Consider the following 16,646-nt stretch of genomic DNA (forward strand, 5'->3'; position numbering starts at 1 on the left):
TTTTAAATTAATCATAATTTTTTCTGCGAAAAAATGATGATTAAACAATTTTTGTTGAACTTTTGGCACAAAAAGATTTCAAATTTATGATTTCAGTTTAATAACTATTTAGTCAACATGTTTAATAATGTCAATAATAAGAGGTATTGATAATTTCGATTCCAAATATTTCGTGAACCATTACTCTTAGCGATTTTTACCAAGAGACCTTTTTTATGTAATAAAAGTCGTAAATGTATATTTTTTTACTCAGTAGTTTTATACAGGTATGGACGAAAAGTTATTACTCTTCAAACCAGTTAAAAAATATATAAATGGCGCCCTCTACAAGTAGCAGTCATATTGGCATGAAAATCAAATTTCTCATGTCAAAAAACTCCCAGATACCAATTTTCATCCAAATATTGACGTTACTTCATAAATTATTTGGAAAAAATCGAAATAAAAATGAAACTCCTACACCCTGTATCTCCGAAACTAAGCATTTTAGAACATACACTTATACAAACTTTTTAACTTATTTTTATCTGCAGAATATGCTGCCGAAGTTTCCGGAATACAGTTCGGACCACCCTGTATCACCCCCAAAATATTTGCACTTATTCAAGACTCGCCCTGTATAGTTAATAATATGATAAAAAATGTGTTTCGCGACGTTTTGAAGGAACGTAACCTCCGCTTAAAACAAAGGTCTCCTGTAATTTGAAATAAGACATTTCTTAGACAGATTTCTAGGGAAAAACGAGGAATTAAGAAAATATAAATCTATCTGTGTCCGATATTTGTGAATGGGCGGACTGACACGCACAAGGCACACGCCGGATGCGCTGGCGCAAACGCTTGCAGCGTCGGGACGCCTGCCGCCGACGCTATGTTTACGCAAACTCGAATCGGTTCAATCAACCCGTTGTAGGGATGAGCAGAGGCTATAAAATATCGATATAACCCATTGTATATAAAGATAAAGCAAGAGTGCCAAGAGCTTTTTGTTGGTTTATTTTTTTTTATTTATTGTTTATTTTATTATTTATTTTATTTTGTGGGCAACGGCCCAGCTACGTCGAAACACCGGTTCCCATTAGAACACCGAAGTTAAGCGACGGAAGGCGATACTAGTGGATGGACGGGTGACCGGTTCGAAACTATGTATCGTGCCGTTGTCCAATAAAGGCAAAAGTGTAAAATCTATTGACACACACTGCTCATTCACGTCGGTTCGAGGCTGGATGTGATCGGATATCTCGTAAGACTTGATTTAGACACTTGCCAAGTCGGTAAGCCATTGACCATGATATGGCCGAGGACCGCGGTTCGGATTCCGCGTAAACAAAGTAGGCCCCGTCCAGATTAGCCCTGGCAGCAAAAAAGAGACGTTAACTGAAATCTTTACTTTTCTTTACTTACTTTTTTATTTTGTTATTATTATTTCTTTTCATTTTATTTTTATTTATTATTAATTTTTATTTAAGCCGCTCTATTATTTTTCATATTTTTAGTACAGAAATTATCGTACGCTGTACGAATAACTATTTTTGAAACCTCACTGTAAGTTCGTACAAAATGTCTGTCCAGATTTATATACTCTTGTCATAACATAGTTATAAAATAATTAAAAAATAATACAAAATAAACACAGAAAGAGTACTTATGAAAGAAACTCAATCATATTCAAATCTAGAATGTCACTTCATCTAAAGAAGAAAACATTCGACCAATGTGTACTACCAGTCTTGACCTACGCATGCGAAACCTGGACATTTAAAACGGACATTATAAGGAAACTGCAGGTCTCACAATGCTCAATGGCGCGAAATATGCTGGGAATAACCAAGAAAGGCCGTAAAAGAATAGAGTGGATACAACAAAGGACCCAAGGGTGTCTCATTTGGGCAAAAAATGTACATGTACTGGCAAAATATCATTTTTCTGCCAAGCGACTGCCAATGACTACGAAGAAGACTGCCTATATTTGCCATATAATTATTATACTCTTCTGATACCAGAGACTGACAAGAAAATATAGACACCTCTTGCAAAAGACTCAAGTAATAGATGGCATCCTCGGAATCAAATTCCTCAAGTGGTAATGGGTAGAACACCTGGCAAGAAGGACGGACAACAGATGGATCACAAAAATTATAGCATGGTACGTACCCACAAGGAATTAAGAGACCTAGAAGAAGACCAAACATGAGATGGGACCATGATATTCGAAATTTAGCAGGGATAACTTGGGCCCGCATAGCCAACAATAGACAACATTCAGCCCAATACAAAGAGAGTATCTAAATATTTGAGGGAGGCTACACCATAATTGGAAATGGCTGAATAAGCTGAAAATGATGATCATAATGACAGCCAGAAAATCCCAATAAATTAAAATAAATATTTCAAAAATTAATTGTCAAAAAGGGTGCTTGCCAAACTCAAACACCTGTTTGCTTGATTTATCAATGCAAACAAAATTAATTTTTTGTTTGTAGAAAAAAAAATGAAAAAATGAACTATCAAATCAACTAAAATAAATAAATAATCAATTATGTGATTAATGATAAAAGAAGTTTCGTTTAATTTAAACGCTTATTCATAGTTCTTAAAACTGTATAATTTTTAAATAAGATCCTGTACTTATCTAGATAAATAGAAACAAATTCCAAACAATTCATTTTAAATATTAACGTTGTTATTTTTTTAATTGATTTTTTTGCATTTGTAGTTAAGTAAATTCTAGTTTATAAAATAACAATAAATCTAAGAATAAAAAACAACAAAAAGTATTTGATTTGATTATGAATACAAAGACACCGGGTATATTTATTTTTAATCAGTCAAGTCGATTTAAAGAATAACAGGTGTCCAGAAACACAAGCCCGGTTTTTTCAACTCCATCAACATCGATCGATGTTTCACCCATCCCTACTACGCCCGATGCGTCGTTTACATCAAAACAAAGAACATTTCGTATCTATACATCTAAAGATCAGTCAGTACCTAGGGTAGGTCCTGCAGGACCCTTTGTTTCGGGTCCCAGCTAGTCAGATTCCTTCCTGATTCCTCCTTTGTCACACCATGCACTAACGATACCAATCACTATTATTTAGCACCAAATCACGACGAGTTTGAAAGCGGGGTAGGTATTTACCTGGCCTAAGACAATTAGGATTTTACGTAACTATTATGTGCCGGTGCTGCGGTACATAACAACCGAGGATAAGTGAAAGTAGCCGTCGTCGTATTGGCGGGACCATTTGAAACTGGGAGCCTTTGGCGCGAGCAGGCTGGCTGCTGATTGGCGGCGGACGTCCGACGCAGTTCGCGGTCTGAATGTGACTGAGCGGCGGCGGCGGCGGCGACGCGAGGCGTCCCTGGGCCTCACCGCCGCCCCCCTGGACCCTAGCGGATGCCCCCGACGGTCGTCGTGGAGGCGGCGGGTCCAGGTCTCCTCCCGGGGGCTTGATCCGAAGAAGGGGGGATGATTTAGGGGTGAAGGTGAGGTTCTAGGTGAGGATTTGGAGGATATATACGGTGATATGAAGTCTTTCTAACATTTTACTTTATTTTGTTATGATATTGTTGATGAGGAGGTGAATCGAAGGATGTTTATTGGCGAAAAGAAGTGTGAATGTGGCAGCTGTACCCGAAGGAGGAAAGGATTTGGAGGATATATATCAAACGTACCAGAGTTTATGGCACAAGGGGTTGTCCCTCACTGATAAAATGTTCTGTTGTTTCGCCATTTTCCCCACAGAATCTACATTTGCTGTTGTTTGTTACCTTCAAGGCGTTTTCTTTCATGAGCTTTTCTGTGACTGAAAAACCCGATACTCTTATGGGTTTCCACTTATGGGAAGCTAAGTATCCTGTTCCTGCTTTGATCTTGGAAGCACTTTGAGCAAAATAAAAACACTAAATCACCACAATACCCCAAAACACTTTTACTTTTACACTGGACGCGCGTTTCGCTAACCATGTTAGCATCATCAGCAGATGATTATAAACTCAGTTGAAAGTAGCATCATCAGCAGATGATTATAAACTCAGTTTATAATCATCTGCTGATGATGCTAACATGGTTAGCGAAACGCACGTCCAGTGTAAAAGTAAAAGTGTTTTGGTGTATTGTGGTGATTTTAGTGTTTTTATTTTGCTGTGTAACACCAAAGGTTCCAACCCTCAACTGTAATAAAGCACTTTGAGACTTAAAAAATGTTTCTCCAAAAAATCCTATATTGGTATTTCGCCACTGCAAGAAAATCTACAAATAGTTATTTTTGTAAACACTTCTGCGTTAAACCCAAACGGAAACTACTTGTCAGAAGTTAGGTTTACAGTTATACAAATTTGCCTAACAAACAAAAAAATGCTTAACGTTTCGTTAAGTTTATCTCTTTCCGTCGTCAGAAGCAAAAAAAAATACAAAGAATAAAAAAAAAAACTATTTAAAATATTGAAATTCAACTATTCGAGAACACTTTAGTTTTCTAAAACAGATACGTCTACAAAAACCGTTGTTGTTGTTTCAGAACGTCAACGGTTGAATAATTTGAATTGAATAAAAAAAGTAATGTATATGTTTTTTTTTCAGGATCAGGAAAAAGCAGAATGTCCACTGGAGAAACAGACAGGGGCACAGGCACAGCAAGGTTTTTATCCAAGGACCTAGCTCTAAAACCGCAAAAGAACTGTTAATGCTTAGCAGGAATAAAGTGCGGATTACAACAGGCCTCTTGACAGGACACATGGTTGTCAAGAGTTACCTGAACAACCTCAACCTGTATCAAGGAAGTCTTTGCTGCAGCCTCTGCGATAAAGATCCTGAAACAGCGGAGCACATAATATGTCACTGCGAGGCTCTGGATCACAAGCGACACAGGAGGAACTATGCTCCCATCCTATCATGGACCTGCAAAAGTTAGTGCAGGGCACAGGGATAGGAGAATGAGTGCAGACATGGAAAGGGGACAAACACAATAGGCCTCACAGGTCGCAGTGTTTCCGGCAAAAAGAATGTATATGTTACAGTGTTACACAATAAAACAAAGTGTTAATTAATAATTTGTTTCTTTAATTTATTTAGTAAATGAACCAAAAAAGTTGTTTATTCGTTACAGTGGCCTTCCCTGGTCCATCCACCTTAGGCATTCTAACCATTCTGTAGTGAATCTATTTTAACTATAAAAAATGTATAATATCAAAATCAAAATCCTTCAATCCTGTGTTTATGATAATGATAATACTATTTAATTCGACATTTGCGCCTTATTTCAAAAGCCCCGTCATCATTTCTATAGAATTCCTTGAAATTGTATGTTTTTCCTCTAAACCAAACGCTCAAATAAGACTCTTATCTACATCCAGGAGGAAATTGTTCTTCTTTCTCCGGCAGTAATCGGATTTTCTTCGGAGGGATATCGTCAATTTATTTGCAAAAGGCTCTCAGGAAACGCAGAATTTAATTTCGCTTCCCTCTCCACTGCGGGCTCCAATCCCCACTCTCTCCTACTTCATTGTCTCCGAAGGACGGAACACGCCGTCTCCCCCTTGAGGGTAGTCTGAAAGTATGAGGGTAAGACAGCGGATTTTTTTTGCTGGCAAGGATGGAAGAACTAAGAAGGGGCGGACTTTGATCTTAGATTCAAAAATGTTCGGTTCAGTCTATAGAATTGATGAAAATTGAAACAGAATTTTTTATATTGGTAATTCTTAAAATTCGTATATAAAATTCGTTTATATATAAATTCGTATGATTAAAGAGAGAATAATCATATACATTAATTTTTATTTTTACCAAAAAAGCAAGATGTAAACAAACCGTTTCTTTATTTACAGTTTTACTTAAAGTAATATTATGATTATAAAATATATACAGGATCTTCCTTAATGATATGGTAATATCTGAGGGGGTGATTCTTGAACCTATTAGAAAAACGTCATATGAATGTATGTCAAAACATCTTAATTTCATAATTTCTGAAGTACAGGGTGGTAAAATTTTCTAAAAAAAAGTCTTTTTCATAATAACTGATTTTTTTATAGATACCTTTATGAAACTTGATACACGTCTTCTATGTATCAAAATACCTTTTTTGGTGTACAAAGAATTTTATTTATTTCAACCAGTGCCGTCCATACGGGTTTTAAGTTGAAAGTTTTCAGGGTCATATCGCTGAAAACATGATGTGGTGTTGTTTGGAAATCATTTCTGCATCGGTTGAAAGGAAATTAAGAAATAAAACAATTTTTTTTGTATATTCCATGTGTCAAAATAATAATTTTGATACATGGAAGACGTGTACCAAATATACCGAAATCAGAGATATTTTGAAAAAAAAAACATTAGAAAATTTTACCACCCTGTATCTGACAAGTTAAGATGTTTATAGGATATATATTCATATGAAGTTTTTTTCTTAGAATAGCTTCAAGAATCACTTCCTTAAATATTAGCATGTCATTAAGAAACACCCTGTATAATGGATACTCATTATACTTTTAATTACGTAATTGAGGGCGCGATTTTTTAATTCATTGTTGCCAACAATGGACATATTCGGCAACGGAATGACTAACCGGAGTTTAAATGTCCTGCTGGGGATTCAGGTGGTAGCTCTGCTGTAAAAAATGTCAAGTTGCCACATTTATTTATTTATTTATTTCTTGACATTGTTATTCGTTTAGACATTTTAGTTTTGTATTAGGAGTTTTTGGTTTAAATGAATTTTGTTGTGATACTTTTTTAGTAGCAGACCTTGCAGTCGAACATTGTTCTTTTTAGAACCTCTTTTACCCGAAGTGTACAAGGTAGCTTAATAGCTGTAGGAAACTTATCGCAAATTTATTAGAATATTTTGAACGGGAAAGCGGTAGTAATGGCCCTTTATGTTCCTTAGGCGCTGTTAAGGAGGCGAGTTTTGTTGATGTAACTTATAACTGTATATATTGACTAATAACGGTTTTGCGGGCTGTTAGGCCGTGGTCAAGAGTGGTTGGCTCCATAGCTTTCGACTGCATCTGCGGCAGTCTTCATCAGTGGCGTAGAGGTCGAGGTACCAGTACCAGTCCAGTCGTCGAGTCGGTCACTTCGCCCTCGACCTCTACGCCACTGATGAAGACTGCCGCAGATGCAGTCGAAAGCTATGGAGCCAACCACTCTTGACCACGGCCTAACAGCGCGCAAAACCATAGACTTAAAATACGAGGCATGTTTTTTAAGTAAGTACCGTTTTGTTCCGCGCATGCGCGCTGGTTACCTACATCTCTTGTCTATGCACAGACGCCAGTACAGTCTGATTCTTCATTGTATACGTTGTTTATTGAGTGTTTAAGATGCCTCCGACAATCGTGAGCCCCGCCGATTGTGAAGTACGGGCTGTCATACGATTTCTTAGTTCTAAAGGTGTAAAACCGATCGATATTCATCGTGAGATATCTGTGAAGTTTACGGACAAAACATTATGAGTGATGAAATGGTAAGGAAATGGGTGAGAGTATTTAAAGATGGCCGCACAAATGCGCATGATGAAGAACGGAGTGGGCGTCCTTCGATCGTTAATGAAGATTTGGCGCAGAAAGTGGACGAAAAGGTGAAAGAAAACAAACGCTTTACAATTTCATCATTGTGCGACTACTTTCCTCAATGTTCTCGTAGTGTTTTGTATCGCATTGTGACCGAGAACTTGAATTACCGAAATTGTGTTCACGTTGGGTTCCGAAAATGTTGACGGATTTGCACAAAACCCAACGCTTAGCAGTGCATTGACTTTCCTTGAACAGTACCACAATGAAGGTGAAGATTTTTTAGACAAAAATTGTTACTGGTGACGAAACATGGGTGGCCTACGTCAGACCAGAATCGAAACGACAATCCATGGAATGGCGACATTCATCATCACCCAAAACAGTGAAGTTTAAGCAAACAATTTCTGCCCGGAAAGTCATGTGCACAGTTTTTTGGGACAAAAAAAGGAGTATTGCTAGTGGAGTTTCTGCCTCGTAATGAGACAATCAATGCAGCATCTTATTGTGAGACATTGAACAATCTGCGCCATGCAATCCAAAACAAAAGACGTGGCAAGTTGAGTAAGGGTATTGTTTTGCTGCATGACAATGCCCGTCCACATGTGGCTAATCGGACCAAAGATCTCATCAAATCTTTAAATGGGAAACTCTAGATCATCCTCCATACAGCTCTGATCTGGCGCCCAGTGACTACCATTTATTCCTGCACTTGAAGAAACACCTGGGAGGTCAGCGTCTTCAAGACTTAAACTGTAGTATTAATATCTCAATATATGTGTATAACAAGAAAAAAAAAATATTGATAATATTAAAGACGTGACAACATAGGCTGGATGAGGAAGGCTCGGTCGACTGTACCCAGAAGTAAACATGTGTATAAAAAAGATTGTTTGACCGCATTGAGATGTAAATAGTGTAGTCTATATTTTATTTTAAGTCTATGCGCAAAACCGTTATTAGTCATAATACCGGCCGTGAAAGCCTACACAATTGTATATATATTTAAAATTAATTTATTTTTGTTTCCTAAAATATTTTGATTAAAAGAAAATATCTAAAAGTGGGCAACGCTGTGCCGGTCAAGCTTAATCACGTGACTAAAAGTTTATTTGGTATGATGTATACAGATATTCTTCCACTATTTCCAGTTTCCAGTATTATGCTATTTATTAGAATGTTTTTTCTGTCTACTATTCCGTTGTACATTGCTTTGGTTTTTTCGATATTCATTTTGAGGCCTACTTTATAGCTAATTTGTGCTTGTAATTCTTCAGGACTATTGACAATTTGGACATATACTAAGTGCTGGCAAAGGTTAGTCTTGGGTCGGGATTTCCGTATGTAAGAAGAGTGCAATGCGTTTATAATGTACTGAACAAAGAGAGGAGAGTAAACACGTTGCCAAACGTATGAAATAAACCGAGAAACTGTGCCCATCGCTAAGAGAAGTGGAAGGGGATACAACAGATTTGTCGCAGTTGACCACTTGTGTCTAGCCCTAGCAGGCAACTATTAAACTCGACCAATCACGTTAGAGTTTTTGACAAACACAAATGAATTAACACACTTCAAATAACCACGCTAACCAACCTGATTGGTCAAGCTTAAAAGTTGACTGCTAGGGCTAGACCCTTCTCAGTTGACCGGTCGACCCAATCAATACCTCTGTCAGTACTTAAAGTTCTAAGGAAAGGTGTACGTCATGCATTCAGTTTCACGATTTAATTACGTCTCGTGATACTTAATTTGTTTATTTATTAACGAGTCGTTGTAATTTTCCCTATAACTTGAATTTTTTTAAGTGCAAGCTAGAAACACTTGCGTTTTTGGTAAAAATAAGTGGAATTGAGTGGGTGTTCGATAGTGGTCGCGCTATTAGAACGCTGAATTCAAAAATCGATATCTCGAAATCTATTAGAAATAATAGATTGTAGTTTTCTCAAGAACTTTGTTAATATTTTTGCTGTATTTTCTTTGTAGACAGTATGTCAAAATCTTTATCAATAAAAAAATTACACGATTGCTGAAAATTGCTATGCTCTAAAAGTAAATGGATGGATTGTTTACAATTTTTGAATTGAAAAAACAACCATATCGAATTTTTCTTATGTAAACATATTGTAAAAACCCGATCTTGAAAATAAAATTAAAGCTTCAATATCTAAAGTGGTTCTTGAGTTATGGCCAGTGATGTGTTAGAAAGTTGAGTTTTTAAATTATCGCGATTACTGACGTTTTCTCGTTATAAAAAGAATGACACCCTAACGATATCCTTATAATTAAGTTTGCGATCGTGATTTTACTTTACTTGATAGGGAAAGGCGTACCGGCAACGCCGCAACAGCACACCGTCGCATTTCTCTCACTTCGACTTAATAAGATCCCTATGCGATTTACTTCCACACATGTAAATGCCGATCCAAAAGTAACAGTTGCCAGCACGGTATAACTCATCAGCGAATCTTAGCAGCACCACCTCAACCTAAGGCCAATCAACATGATATGGGCAAGGCAAATATGGCGGCGAAGGCAGCGCATTATTAAATTGTTTACCTTTAACCTGAAAAGCCGGTAGTGGTTTCTCGTTCCGATTGCATACCAGAAATAATTAATTATCTCTAGTTTGTTGTGCTTCTGCAACACGTTTGTTTAGTTCTTAGTGTTCAGAAAATTCGGTGTTCTAATGGGAACCGGTGTTTCAACGTAGCTAGGCCGTTGCCTTAAAGAAAACTAAGCTAAGCGTAAGTTTTACTTACGAACCCCCAAAAAGGTATTTAGTTTTTTTTTTCTATATAAAATCTTGAAACACATATTATATTTTTTAGTTATCCTCACCTAATATAGTTTATATTTATTCCCATTTGTGTAATGCTGCAAAACATAGAAAAAATATTCAATATTTTTTGATCCAAGCCAGTGTAGTTTATAATTCCAAGAGCATTTACCAAGGCTTTTACTAAGACAAGTAACTTCGTATACTGTCCATAATAGTATATATTTATCAAACGTTCAGTAAATTATAAACTATGGAAGGTTAGTATTTGCAATTGAATATTTAGTTTATATTGCTATTTTCTGTCATATATTTCTGGTTATTTCTTTATCCGATGATTTTCAGCACCCTATATATGCTACCTCAAGTTTGAATATTTTAACACTACCTATTTTCTGAGAAAGCAGACCTTTTTATAAAAAGTAACTAACTGATGTTTTCATAAAAGTAATAATACAAAAAATTCCATACTTATGTTGAGAACTTTAGACTCCCTGTATATTAAAAAATTAGTGAAATATTACGTAATCTAACCCGACATTTGTGTGAAAAATGTCTATTTGGAAATAAAACAGGGTTTAAAATACGCGCCAAATAAAGCACTTTTATCTCCGCCATATTGGAAAAGGTTGAATGGCCTTGTGTGGAGTTGGTGGTGATCTTAGATGATTAAGTTATTCTGCATCTATTTTTAATCCTTTATTAGTCCAGTTTAACCCTACATCTAAATGATCCTAAATCGACTGGCTGTTTAATGACTAAGCTGTGGAAATACGATCATCGCAGCTGGGGTTCTGTTCTGTACTGCCATACTTTACACATTGGCGTTTAGCATGGATCGGTAAGTACCCATCGTGACCTACTTTCGTACCACCGTCGTGGGAGGCTTTCGTATCGCGAATCTCTTACGATTTTTTTTCTTACGTAACCAGCAAGACGAGTCGTCCTTTCACTAAACCAATGCGCTTCGCTGTAACATCTGACGACAATGAGCGCTCGAAAAAGACGGTTTACCACGTTCCTTACGTCAAAACGCCATTTTCATTTCGATTGGCGAAATGATTGCGTCATTGCAGCGATTACCAACAGTTTTTGTATTTGTAACAATACAGTCTATTTACATTTACCAGATTTTAAGTATATATGGACTAGGGTTGCCACCCGTCCTTTTTTGAAAAGGACAATCCTTTTTTGGAACAAATTATCCTTTTTACTTTTTTAGACCTAAAAATTCCTTTTTATTTACGTACCTCTTTTCCCTGAGAAATTATCTTCAGCAACAAGCAATATTCCTTTCGCCCAAATTTAATTAGACATATTATAAAACTTATAAATTAATGTTTTTTTAACGTAAGTATTAATTTTTGCGACGTGATTGCAAGATAAGAAGTCATTTTAACGCCTAGGCATAAAAGTAAAGCACTTTTACGCCTAAGCAAAAGTACAAAAATATATTATGAAACTGACATAAAGTGTCAAATTCACAACCAAACCAAACCATAATTTCTCGATACGAAAAAAAAACGGTGTCCAGTTGGCTTGGAAATAAACATCGATGACATTCCCCATATATTTTTACATATAAAATGACAGCAGATCGCTGTCATTTTAGTAGGAACCATTTAGTTAATTTAAAAAAAAAATTGAAAATTGGGAATTTTTTAAAAAAAATTTTGGACATTTTATTAGTTTTTAGATAAAAAACATAATTTCTTGATAATATGGCAACATAGGTAGTAGATTAAATTTACAAGACAGAAAATCCAGAAAAGATCCAGCGGGTCTCAAAATTTTAACAAAAAATATATTTTTTTTTAATTTTCAAATTAAAATAACTCCGTTATTTTGGACTTATTTGAAAAACGATAAAGAGAAAATATGTTTCTTTTATCGAGATCTACCACCCCTTGAAATACTTGCACTTATTGCTGGGACACCCTGTATATCGAGAAACTATGGTTACGCTCGTTGAATTTGACATTTTATGTCAGTTTTACGAAAATAATATATTTTCGTACTTTTGTGCTTAGGCGTAAAAGTGCTTTATTTTTATATTTTTATGGCTAGGCGTAAAAATTATGTTTTTATGTTGTCAATCACGTCGCAAAAATTAATACTTTTGTGATGTTTGAAAAAAAATACATTTATAACTTTCAAAACTTAAAACTTACGAAGTCTCTAGAGGAAGCTATACTGGACGAAGTAGTGGCGATCGGCTCGCAACACAAGGATCTACAAAATGTGGATCAGCTGCGATACGGGGATACACTTTCGGGTGGGCATGATCTTCATAGATTGCGTATTTCAAGAATCGGCGAATTGGTTGGTGAAAATCGCACCTAAGCTTAAAAATTGGCAAGGGCCGGAACTGGTTGCAATGAAGGGAAAAAACATCCCTAAAGGGGTGGCCATAACGGTCTTTCTGCCGAGGAGCAAGGGGAAAGACACCACCTACCTGCTGAGCCTTATCCAAGGTCAGAACTTCAATGTAAAGACGTCGAGTTGGCGAGTCATCAACTCGAGGGAGGAGGGTCATGGTCAGGTCCTCACAACAGGAATTGACCTGAAATCCAAGGAGGCAATAGAGAAAGAGAAAGAATATCCTCTATTATGGATACGGGACAATACCGGTATCAGGTCTAAGGAGAGACCAAGTTAAAGAGGTGAAGAAAATGGAGACAGATCCTCCAGCCTCCACCTCACGGGTTCTTCAGCCGGGGGCCAGCATCCCAGTGGAAGGGTGTATACCTTCGGAGGAGGAACTGTTGTCCGAGGAGGATGGGAAATACCCTGTCCCCTCTACAACAGGGGTATGATGGGTTATAGATTGTGTGATGACTCAAGGAAGGGGGGCACAATAAATCTTTAAGGTCGCAGTGATTAACTCGCTCCTCTTACTCATTCTACATTCTACGAAGTAAAACAATGAATTTGCACTGCTGAATTTATCGACGATTTTTAAGTATAACTAAATTTATTAAAACTAATATATTATTTTGCATTATTGCGACATTTCTTAATGGGACATTAAAATCCGGACGCTTATGAAAAATCCGCCCGGACACCACCGGATGCAGTAAAATTCCGGACATGTCCGGATTAACCCTACCATCATAGAGTAACGTGGCAATTGACTAGAAACTAGAAACCGATGTTAGTTATGTGTTGGGGCGTTTCCATATTTACTTATCTCTTTGTCCAAAAGCATGCAATTTGAATTAAAAAAAAACTAGCCTGTACGTAGTCAAAGTGTGGTAATAACAACGACTGGTTGCGGTGTTTGATCGTTACCGGAGCCCTGGCTGACCTCGGGCCTCTCTCGAGTCAACGGGAAGTCACGATCTGAGTCAACAACCGCACACTGACCGCGTCTGCGACGCTCCAACAACGCGAAATCATTTGGCCACGCGATTCTAGGAAATGTTTTGTTTAGAACCATCGTTTTTTGCGAATTTTTCCCGGATCACTTTGCATGATAGCGAGATCGTATACAAATTACGCTTAATTGACAACGAAAAAAAAATCTAGAGTCACTCAATTCGGAATCATTTATTTTATTTGAGTATTTTTTTGGCAAAATTTCAAATATTTTTCATTATTTGAATTCTAACCTTTCTATTGACGATTTAATATCCAGAGTATCCAGAGCATAGTCAGAATGTAGGTGGCTATGCTCTGGATACTCTTATCTCTGACTATACCTACAGGGTGCTACAAATTCGAGGTACGAGCATTGGTATCTCGGTAACCGTAATAGATACGAACATGGTTAAATAGGCTACTTGCACATATTTTAATTTTCACCTGAAAACTACTTAAAGACCTTTATAAATACAACACGTAGCACCCCCATGATGTTATCCAAAAACAATTGCAAATTATTTCATAATTTCGATTATAAACTTCACCCGGAACCTTTAAATTTGACGTCACACGAAAACGTTACACCATTGGTTGTGACGTCACGAGGTACGATTTCGGTAAGGCAGTTTACCACAAGCGAATAAAGTCTGCCGTTCTATTGAAATATTCGGAAATTTCAGCAACAAAAAAGCAATGAACCACTTATCAAAACTCACGCGTGCAACTAGAAACTCAAAATCACGAAAAAAAGGTTCAAATAAATAAAAATAACCTGAACAGCCCAATTTGGTCCGAGCAACTGAGAACTGAGTAGACTTCAGACTTTATTCGCTAAATCATTTTACTGCTATTTTACCAAAGTCTATACATTTTACGTTGTTCATTACTATTAGTAATAATATTTAATAATATAATTTATTACGGCATTAATACACCAGATATTTTAAAAATATTTTGCAGAGGTGTTTTTGGGTCTATATGATCATTTTAAGACAATAAAAATAATACCCGCAAGGGGCCTATTGAGGCAAAGTTGCGCTTTGGGATGTTCACCAAGATGCAATCAAGAAAGTTTTAAAAATTTCAAGGATTGCTGAGTTTTTTGGAAAAAAGGGATTTTTTTGAAAATGAATTTTATTTTCTCCTGTCGTTACTTTTAAGAAAATCAAAAAACTAATTGCACATTCTCATAGCCACTTTACTACGGCCATCTGATAGTATTTTTAAATTTTCAAATTAGCTGATAATTTGTGAGATACGAGGCCAACTTAATTTTTAAATACGGATCTGCATTTTTTATTTCAGATTTTGAAAGAACTCGTTTTCCTGAGTACAATGATATGCCACACTTAATATTTTTTTTGTTTCGGACATTTGAACACAATTTATTTAAACTAATTTCAAGTCCGGCTCTGTTTTTTTAAATATTTATTCTATTCATCTTTACAATATTGATAAGCTTTCAAACTTAACAATGACATGGGGTAAAACATTGAATATTGAAAATCAATAAAATATTTATAGATTAAAATATTAAAATATTTATAATTTATCTTTACAGAGTGAAGATAACATTTTTCTTAAAAAGTTAATAAATAAAAGTTTTTCCTTTTGTAAAGGTAATCTGGGGACATACTGTAGATACACACAATACACACGTTATCGAAAAATGTTTATTCAAAAAGTCGATTAAGTGTGCGCGGCTTATTAAACAATTTCGGTTTAAAATTAGCACGTGGAATGCTGTTTGGAAGTCATAACTCACAACAGCGGCAGTCTAGATGCTCATAAAGTACTGCCTATTCAAACAATCCAGAACAAATATTTTTCGGAAATCCTAAAAATAAGAATAAAAAATAAAACAAGTACTGAGTTTTTTTTCTTTCGTAGTGACGTTAAATTGTGATATATGTTTCTAATATCAATCTGCTCGTTAATAGGGCTATTATCGTTTTTATAAGGCGCGAAAGTGTTACATACAATGCCAAACTAGGCCGACGCGGTTCGGTACTTCGGTTCGAAGGTCTCTTCAGGTTTCGTATCGAGATCTTGCGGTAAAACAATCGATTTCCATATCGACTTCTTTTTTTTTCTTCTAACGTTTGTTCTGTCACTAAGAAAAAACCTTAGAATGAAAAAACAAAATAAATGATTCGATTTAGCATATATGTTAGGGATGTAGAAAAGTATCGATATTTAAAATTATCGATATTCTGTTAAATGTATTGAGATTCTGGAATAGACATGCAGGAGACACATGCAGATTCACATTACTATTAATAACTTTAAAAATGATAAATGACATACTATTATTTGAGGTCCTTTTCCAGTATCATAGTAGCTTATTCAACCATTTCCAATTATGGTGTAGCCTCCCTCATATATACCGTGTGTTGCATCGTCGAGCGGGACATAGGAAATCCCATGTAAATTTTAATGGGGTCAATTATTGGCTTCCCTAATTATTTTAGAGAATAATTCTATTTAGGTTTATTGAAGAGCACTAAAACCCACATTCAAAAGAATAACTTTAGATATTTTTGATTAGCTCGTTTACGAGTTATCGCCGATTTCTTTTTAAATATTTCTCCTTTCTTATGGCCCTGTATTTACTTATGAGCACCAGTCAAGGTAAAAGATAACTGTCAAATGAAGTTGTCATTTCAGAAATTTACCTATTTAGTGCTTTATTATTATTGAAAACTCATTCCTACATCGGAAATCTTAAAGATGTATTTATAAGGTTACTTATAGTATTACTACAATATTCAATAACTTATTAATTTAGGTACTATTAAATTGCTAGAACTTTAGGATTTAAGCAGATGTTCAAATATTCCTCCATCGACTGCTAGACAATAACCCAGGAGATCATAAAATTCTCTTCTTACATTCGCTAGTTGGTAAACTGAAATTCTATTGCATTCGGCAGAAATAGCATTTTTTAACTCGTCTAGATTTGGGTATTTTTTATCCTTGTATATCCTGTTTT

This window comes from Sitophilus oryzae, unplaced genomic scaffold, assembly GCF_002938485.1.
Source record: "Sitophilus oryzae breed Bouriz unplaced genomic scaffold, Soryzae_2.0 scaffold_942_pilon_pilon, whole genome shotgun sequence".
Classification (NCBI taxonomy): domain Eukaryota; kingdom Metazoa; phylum Arthropoda; class Insecta; order Coleoptera; family Curculionidae; genus Sitophilus; species Sitophilus oryzae.